Here is an 8,386-nt window from a genome sequence, read left to right as displayed (position 1 = left end):
GAGTTCCAAATGTGTGTGGGTAGAATATATATCCCACGGGGGTAAAATTGAAAAAAGTTGAAAAAAAATTTTTGGGGGACTTAGTTATTTTTCCGGCGTTTATCAGACTTTCAGATAGGGGAAATGTCAGTGAGCATTCCGATTTCAGTTCCAGAGCGATTCGCCCAATGAGTCCTTGATATTTAGTCGTTTTCAGCCAATTTTCTGGATTTTTGAAAATTTCACTTTTTTGTGAAAATATCCACTAAATGAGGGAATAATATGTGTGAGGGTACCCCAGGAGAGTTTCAAATGTGTGTGGGTAGAATATATATCCCACGGGGGTAAAATTGGAAAAAGTTGAAAAATTTTTTTTTTTGGACTTAGTCATTTTTCCGGCGTTTATCAGACTTTCAGATAGGGGAAATGTCAGTGAGCATTCCGATTTCAGTTCCAGAGCGATTTGCCCGATGAGTCCTTGGTATGTAGTCGTTTTCAGCCAATTTTCTGGGTTTTTGAAAATTTCACTTTTTTGTGAAAATATCCACTAAATGAGGGAATAATATGTGTGAGGGAAACCCAGGAGAGTTCCAAATGTGTGTGGGTAGAATATATATCCCACGGGGATAAAATTGAAAAAAGTTAAAAAAAAAATTTTTTTTGGACTTAGTAATTTTTCCGGCGTTCATCAGACTTTCAGATAGGGGAAATGTCAGTGAGCATTCCGATTTCAGTTCCAGAGCGATTCGCCCAATGAGTCCTTGATATTTAGTCGTTTTCAGCCAATTTTCTGGATTTTTGAAAATTTCACTTTTTTGTGAAAATATCCACTAAATGAGGGAATAATATGTGTGAGGGTACCCCAGGAGAGTTCCAAATGTGTGTGGGTAGAATATATATTTCACGGGGATAAAATTGAAAAAAGTTGAAAAAAATTTTTTTTTGGACTTAGTAATTTTTCCGGCGTTCATCAGACTTTCAGATAGAGGAAATGTCAGTGAGCATTCCAATATGAGTTCCAGAGCGATTCGCCAAATGAGTCCTTGATATTTAGTCGTTTTCAGCCAATTTTCTGGATTTTTGAAAATTTCACTTTTTTGTGAAATTATCCACTAAATGAGGAAATAATATGTGTGAGGGTACCCCAGGAGAGTTCCAAATGTGTGTGGGTAGAATATATATCCCACGGGGGTAAAATTGAAAAAAGTTGAAAAAAAATTTTTGGGGGACTTAGTTATTTTTCCGGCGTTTATCAGACTTTCAGATAGGGGAAATGTCAGTGAGCATTCCGATTTCAGTTCCAGAGCGATTCGCCCAATGAGTCCTTGATATTTAGTCGTTTTCAGCCAATTTTCTGGATTTTTGAAAATTTCACTTTTTTGTGAAAATATCCACTAAATGAGGGAATAATATGTGTGAGGGTACCCCAGGAGAGTTCCAAATGTGTGTGGGTAGAATTTATATCCCACGGGGGTAAAATTGAAAAAAGTTGAAAAATTTTTTTTTTTGGACTTAGTCATTTTTCCGGCGTTTATCAAACTTTCAGATAGGGGAAATGTCAGTGAGCGTTCCGATTTCAGTTCCAGAGCGATTTGCCCAATGAGTCCTTGATATTTAGTCGTTTTCAGCCAATTTTCTGAATTTTTGAAAATTTCACTTTTTTGTGAAAATATCCACTAAATGAGGGAATAATATGTGTGAGGGTACCCCAGGAGAGTTCCAAATGTGTGTGGGTAGAATATATATCCCACGGGGGTAAAATTGAAAAAAGTTGAAAAATTTTTTTTTTTGGACTTAGTCATTTTTCCGGCATTTATCAGACTTTCAGATAGGGGAAATGTCAGTGAGCGTTCCGATTTCAGTTCCAGAGCGATTTGCCCAATGAGTCGTGGATATTTAGTCGTTTTCAGCCAATTTTCTGGATTTTTGAAAATTTCACTTTTTTGTAAAAATATCCACTAAATGAGGGAATAATATGTGTGAGGGTACCCCAGGAGAGTTCCAAATGTGTGTGGGTAGAATATATATCCCACGGGGATAAAATTGAAAAAAGTTGAAAAAATTTTTTTTTTGGACTTAGTAATTTTTCTGGCGTTTATCAGACTTTCAGATAGGGAAAATGTCAGTGAGCATTCAGATTTCAGTTCCAGAGCGATTCGCCCAATGAGTCCTTGATATTTAGTCGTTTTCAGCCAATTTTCTGGATTTTTGAAAATTTCACTTTTTTGTGAAAATATCCACTAAATGAGGGAATAATATGTGTGAGGGTACCCCAGGAGAGTTCCAAATGTGTGTGGGTAGAATATATATCCCATGGGGGTAAAATTGAAAAAAGTTGAAGATTTTTTTTTTGGACTTAGTCATTTTTCCGGCGTTCATCAGACTTTCAGATAGGGGAGATGTCAGTGAGCGTTCCGATTTCAGTTCCAGAGCGATTTGCCCAATGATTCCTTGATATTTAGTCGTTTTCAGCCAATTATCTGGATTTTTGAAAATTTCACTTTTTTGTGAAAATATCCACTAAATGAGGGAATAATATGTGTGAGGGTACCCCAGGAGAGTTCCAAATGTGTGTGGGTAGAATATATATCCCACGGGGATAAAATTGAAAAAAGTTGAAAAAAATTTTTTTTTGGACTTAGTAATTTTTCTGGCGTTTATCAGACTTTCAGATAGGGAAAATGTCAGTGAGCGTTCAGATTTCAGTTCCAGAGCGATTCGCCCAATGAGTCCTTGATATTTAGTCGTTTTCAGCCAATTTTCTGGATTTTTGAAAATTTCACTTTTTTGTGAAAATATCCACTAAATGAGGGAATAATATGTGTGAGGGTACCCCAGGAGAGTTCCAAATGTGTGTGGGTAGAATATATATTTCACGGGGATAAAATTGAAAAAAGTTGAAAAAAATTTTTTTTTGGACTTAGTAATTTTTCCGGCGTTCATCAGACTTTCAGATAGGGGAAATGTCAGTGAGCATTCCATTATGAGTTCCAGAGCGATTCGCCCAATGAGTCCTTGATATTTAGTCGTTTTCAGCCAATTTTCTGGATTTTTGAAAATTTCACTTTTTTGTGAAATTATCCACTAAATGAGGAAATAATATGTGTGAGGGTACACCAGGAGAGTTCCAAATGTGTGTGGGTAGAATATATATCCCACGGGGGTAAAATTGAAAAAAGTTGAAAAAAAATTTTTGGGGGACTTAGTTATTTTTCCGGCGTTTATCAGACTTTCAGATAGGGGAAATGTCAGTGAGCATTCCGATTTCAGTTCCAGAGCGATTCGCCCAATGAGTCCTTGATATTTAGTCGTTTTCAGCCAATTTTCTGGATTTTTGAAAATTTCACTTTTTTGTGAAAATATCCACTAAATGAGGGAATAATATGTGTGAGGGTACCCCAGGAGAGTTTCAAATGTGTGTGGGTAGAATATATATCCCACGGGGGTAAAATTGGAAAAAGTTGAAAAATTTTTTTTTTTTGGACTTAGTCATTTTTCCGGCGTTTATCAGACTTTCAGATAGGGGAAATGTCAGTGAGCATTCCGATTTCAGTTCCAGAGCGATTTGCCCGATGAGTCCTTGGTATGTAGTCGTTTTCAGCCAATTTTCTGGGTTTTTGAAAATTTCACTTTTTTGTGAAAATATCCACTAAATGAGGGAATAATATGTGTGAGGGAAACCCAGGAGAGTTCCAAATGTGTGTGGGTAGAATATATATCCCACGGGGATAAAATTGAAAAAAGTTGAAAAATTTTTTTTTTTGGACTTAGTCATTTTTCCGGCGTTTATCAAACTTTCAGATAGGGGAAATGTCAGTGAGCGTTCCGATTTCAGTTCCAGAGCGATTTGCCCAATGAGTCCTTGATATTTAGTCGTTTTCAGCCAATTTTCTGAATTTTTGAAAATTTCACTTTTTTGTGAAAATATCCACTAAATGAGGGAATAATATGTGTGAGGGTACCCCAGGAGAGTTCCAAATGTGTGTGGGTAGAATATATATCCCACGGGGGTAAAATTGAAAAAAGTTGAAAAATTTTTTTTTTTGGACTTAGTCATTTTTCCGGCATTTATCAGACTTTCAGATAGGGGAAATGTCAGTGAGCGTTCCGATTTCAGTTCCAGAGCGATTTGCCCAATGAGTCGTGGATATTTAGTCGTTTTCAGCCAATTTTCTGGATTTTTGAAAATTTCACTTTTTTGTAAAAATATCCACTAAATGAGGGAATAATATGTGTGAGGGTACCCCAGGAGAGTTCCAAATGTGTGTGGGTAGAATATATATCCCACGGGGATAAAATTGAAAAAAGTTGAAAAAATTTTTTTTTTGGACTTAGTAATTTTTCTGGCGTTTATCAGACTTTCAGATAGGGAAAATGTCAGTGAGCATTCAGATTTCAGTTCCAGAGCGATTCGCCCAATGAGTCCTTGATATTTAGTCGTTTTCAGCCAATTTTCTGGATTTTTGAAAATTTCACTTTTTTGTGAAAATATCCACTAAATGAGGGAATAATATGTGTGAGGGTACCCCAGGAGAGTTCCAAATGTGTGTGGGTAGAATATAAATTTCACGGGGATAAAATTGAAAAAAGTTGAAAAAAATTTTTTTTTGGACTTAGTAATTTTTCCGGCGTTCATCAGACTTTCAGATAGGGGAAATGTCAGTGAGCATTCCAATATGAGTTCCAGAGCGATTCGCCAAATGAGTCCTTGATATTTAGTCGTTTTCAGCCAATTTTCTGGATTTTTGAAAATTTCACTTTTTTGTGAAATTATCCACTAAATGAGGAAATAATATGTGTGAGGGTACCCCAGGAGAGTTCCAAATGTGTGTGGGTAGAATATATATCCCACGGGGGTAAAATTGAAAAAAGTTGAAAAAAATTTTTTGGGGGACTTAGTTATTTTTCCGGCGTTTATCAGACTTTCAGATAGGGGAAATGTCAGTGAGCATTCCGATTTCAGTTCCAGAGCGATTCGCCCAATGAGTCCTTGATATTTAGTCGTTTTCAGCCAATTTTCTGGATTTTTGAAAATTTCACTTTTTTGTGAAAATATCCACTAAATGAGGGAATAATATGTGTGAGGGTACCCCAGGAGAGTTTCAAATGTGTGTGGGTAGAATATATATCCCACGGGGGTAAAATTGGAAAAAGTTGAAAAATTTTTTTTTTTGGACTTAGTCATTTTTCCGGCGTTTATCAGACTTTCAGATAGGGGAAATGTCAGTGAGCATTCCGATTTCAGTTCCAGAGCGATTTGCCCGATGAGTCCTTGGTATTTAGTCGTTTTCAGCCAATTTTCTGGGTTTTTGAAAATTTCACTTTTTTGTGAAAATATCCACTAAATGAGGGAATAATATGTGTGAGGGAAACCCAGGAGAGTTCCAAATGTGTGTGGGTAGAATATATATCCCACGGGGATAAAATTGAAAAAAGTTAAAAAAAAAATTTTTTTTGGACTTAGTAATTTTTCCGGCGTTCATCAGACTTTCAGATAGGGGAAATGTCAGTGAGCATTCCGATTTCAGTTCCAGAGCGATTCGCCCAATGAGTCCTTGATATTTAGTCGTTTTCAGCCAATTTTCTGGATTTTTGAAAATTTCACTTTTTTGTGAAAATATCCACTAAATGAGGGAATAATATGTGTGAGGGTACCCCAGGAGAGTTCCAAATGTGTGTGGGTAGAATTTATATCCCACGGGGGTAAAATTGAAAAAAGTTGAAAAATTTTTTTTTTTGGACTTAGTCATTTTTCCGGCGTTTATCAAACTTTCAGATAGGGGAAATGTCAGTGAGCGTTCCGATTTCAGTTCCAGAGCGATTTGCCCAATGAGTCCTTGATATTTAGTCGTTTTCAGCCAATTTTCTGAATTTTTGAAAATTTCACTTTTTTGTGAAAATATCCACTAAATGAGGGAATAATATGTGTGAGGGTACCCCAGGAGAGTTCCAAATGTGTGTGGGTAGAATATATATCCCACGGGGGTAAAATTGAAAAAAGTTGAAAAATTTTTTTTTTTGGACTTAGTCATTTTTCCGGCATTTATCAGACTTTCAGATAGGGGAAATGTCAGTGAGCGTTCCGATTTCAGTTCCAGAGCGATTTGCCCAATGAGTCGTGGATATTTAGTCGTTTTCAGCCAATTTTCTGGATTTTTGAAAATTTCACTTTTTTGTAAAAATATCCACTAAATGAGGGAATAATATGTGTGAGGGTACCCCAGGAGAGTTCCAAATGTGTGTGGGTAGAATATATATCCCACGGGGATAAAATTGAAAAAAGTTGAAAAAATTTTTTTTTTGGACTTAGTAATTTTTCTGGCGTTTATCAGACTTTCAGATAGGGAAAATGTCAGTGAGCATTCAGATTTCAGTTCCAGAGCGATTCGCCCAATGAGTCCTTGATATTTAGTCGTTTTCAGCCAATTTTCTGGATTTTTGAAAATTTCACTTTTTTGTGAAAATATCCACTAAATGAGGGAATAATATGTGTGAGGGTACCCCAGGAGAGTTCCAAATGTGTGTGGGTAGAATATATATCCCATGGGGGTAAAATTGAAAAAAGTTGAAGATTTTTTTTTTGGACTTAGTCATTTTTCCGGCGTTCATCAGACTTTCAGATAGGGGAGATGTCAGTGAGCGTTCCGATTTCAGTTCCAGAGCGATTTGCCCAATGATTCCTTGATATTTAGTCGTTTTCAGCCAATTATCTGGATTTTTGAAAATTTCACTTTTTTGTGAAAATATCCACTAAATGAGGGAATAATATGTGTGAGGGTACCCCAGGAGAGTTCCAAATGTGTGTGGGTAGAATATATATCCCACGGGGATAAAATTGAAAAAAGTTGAAAAAAATTTTTTTTTGGACTTAGTAATTTTTCTGGCGTTTATCAGACTTTCAGATAGGGAAAATGTCAGTGAGCGTTCAGATTTCAGTTCCAGAGCGATTCGCCCAATGAGTCCTTGATATTTAGTCGTTTTCAGCCAATTTTCTGGATTTTTGAAAATTTCACTTTTTTGTGAAAATATCCACTAAATGAGGGAATAATATGTGTGAGGGTACCCCAGGAGAGTTCCAAATGTGTGTGGGTAGAATATATATTTCACGGGGATAAAATTGAAAAAAGTTGAAAAAAATTTTTTTTTGGACTTAGTAATTTTTCCGGCGTTCATCAGACTTTCAGATAGGGGAAATGTCAGTGAGCATTCCATTATGAGTTCCAGAGCGATTCGCCCAATGAGTCCTTGATATTTAGTCGTTTTCAGCCAATTTTCTGGATTTTTGAAAATTTCACTTTTTTGTGAAATTATCCACTAAATGAGGAAATAATATGTGTGAGGGTACCCCAGGAGAGTTCCAAATGTGTGTGGGTAGAATATATATCCCACGGGGGTAAAATTGAAAAAAGTTGAAAAAAAATTTTTGGGGGACTTAGTTATTTTTCCGGCGTTTATCAGACTTTCAGATAGGGGAAATGTCAGTGAGCATTCCGATTTCAGTTCCAGAGCGATTCGCCCAATGAGTCCTTGATATTTAGTCGTTTTCAGCCAATTTTCTGGATTTTTGAAAATTTCACTTTTTTGTGAAAATATCCACTAAATGAGGGAATAATATGTGTGAGGGTACCCCAGGAGAGTTTCAAATGTGTGTGGGTAGAATATATATCCCACGGGGGTAAAATTGGAAAAAGTTGAAAAATTTTTTTTTTTGGACTTAGTCATTTTTCCGGCGTTTATCAGACTTTCAGATAGGGGAAATGTCAGTGAGCATTCCGATTTCAGTTCCAGAGCGATTTGCCCGATGAGTCCTTGGTATGTAGTCGTTTTCAGCCAATTTTCTGGGTTTTTGAAAATTTCACTTTTTTGTGAAAATATCCACTAAATGAGGGAATAATATGTGTGAGGGAAACCCAGGAGAGTTCCAAATGTGTGTGGGTAGAATATATATCCCACGGGGATAAAATTGAAAAAAGTTGAAAAATTTTTTTTTTTGGACTTAGTCATTTTTCCGGCGTTTATCAAACTTTCAGATAGGGGAAATGTCAGTGAGCGTTCCGATTTCAGTTCCAGAGCGATTTGCCCAATGAGTCCTTGATATTTAGTCGTTTTCAGCCAATTTTCTGAATTTTTGAAAATTTCACTTTTTTGTGAAAATATCCACTAAATGAGGGAATAATATGTGTGAGGGTACCCCAGGAGAGTTCCAAATGTGTGTGGGTAGAATATATATCCCACGGGGGTAAAATTGAAAAAAGTTGAAAAATTTTTTTTTTTGGACTTAGTCATTTTTCCGGCATTTATCAGACTTTCAGATAGGGGAAATGTCAGTGAGCGTTCCGATTTCAGTTCCAGAGCGATTTGCCCAATGAGTCGTGGATATTTAGTCGTTTTCAGCCAATTTTCTGGA

Source organism: Phyllobates terribilis, unplaced genomic scaffold, assembly GCF_046119375.1.
Source record: "Phyllobates terribilis strain yellow unplaced genomic scaffold, ASM4611937v1 Scaffold_31__1_contigs__length_13893835, whole genome shotgun sequence".
NCBI classification, from domain to species: Eukaryota; Metazoa; Chordata; class Amphibia; order Anura; family Dendrobatidae; genus Phyllobates; species Phyllobates terribilis.
Note: the sequence above shows the minus strand (reverse complement) of the source record.